This window comes from Charadrius vociferus, unplaced genomic scaffold (assembly GCF_000708025.1).
Source record: "Charadrius vociferus isolate BGI_N301 unplaced genomic scaffold, ASM70802v2 scaffold190, whole genome shotgun sequence".
Lineage (NCBI taxonomy): Eukaryota > Metazoa > Chordata > Aves > Charadriiformes > Charadriidae > Charadrius > Charadrius vociferus.
The window spans coordinates 1,605,400-1,605,797 of NW_009646608.1; positions in this window are offsets into that span (position 1 = coordinate 1,605,400).

The following is a 398-nucleotide window of genomic DNA, read 5'->3' on the forward strand; positions in this document are numbered from 1 at the left end:
CTGCTGTAGGGGACCTGCTCTGGTCGGGGGGTTGGACTAGATGATCTCCAGAGGTCCCTTCCAACCCTGACCTTTCTGTGATTCTGTGAGATGGGCTGTCGGGGGCCCTCTGGAAGAGGAGGAGGAGGTGGTGAGGCAGCAGTTGCGGGACGGGTGGCTGTTTGCACTGCAGGGACACCCCTAAACCCCAGAGTCTGCGAGTCAGACAAAAGGAACAGCCAGGGAGGAACGCAGCAGGGTTTTGGGGCTCCCTTCTTAGGGGTTCTTTGCGTAGGAAAGTTTCTGAAGAGTAAGCAAAAGGAATGAACGCGTAGCGGCTGTTCAGCACTATCTCCTAACGTCCGCCTGGGCTTTTATTTGGCTTAAAGCTGCTTAGCTGAGCTCTCTTCCCAAGCGTG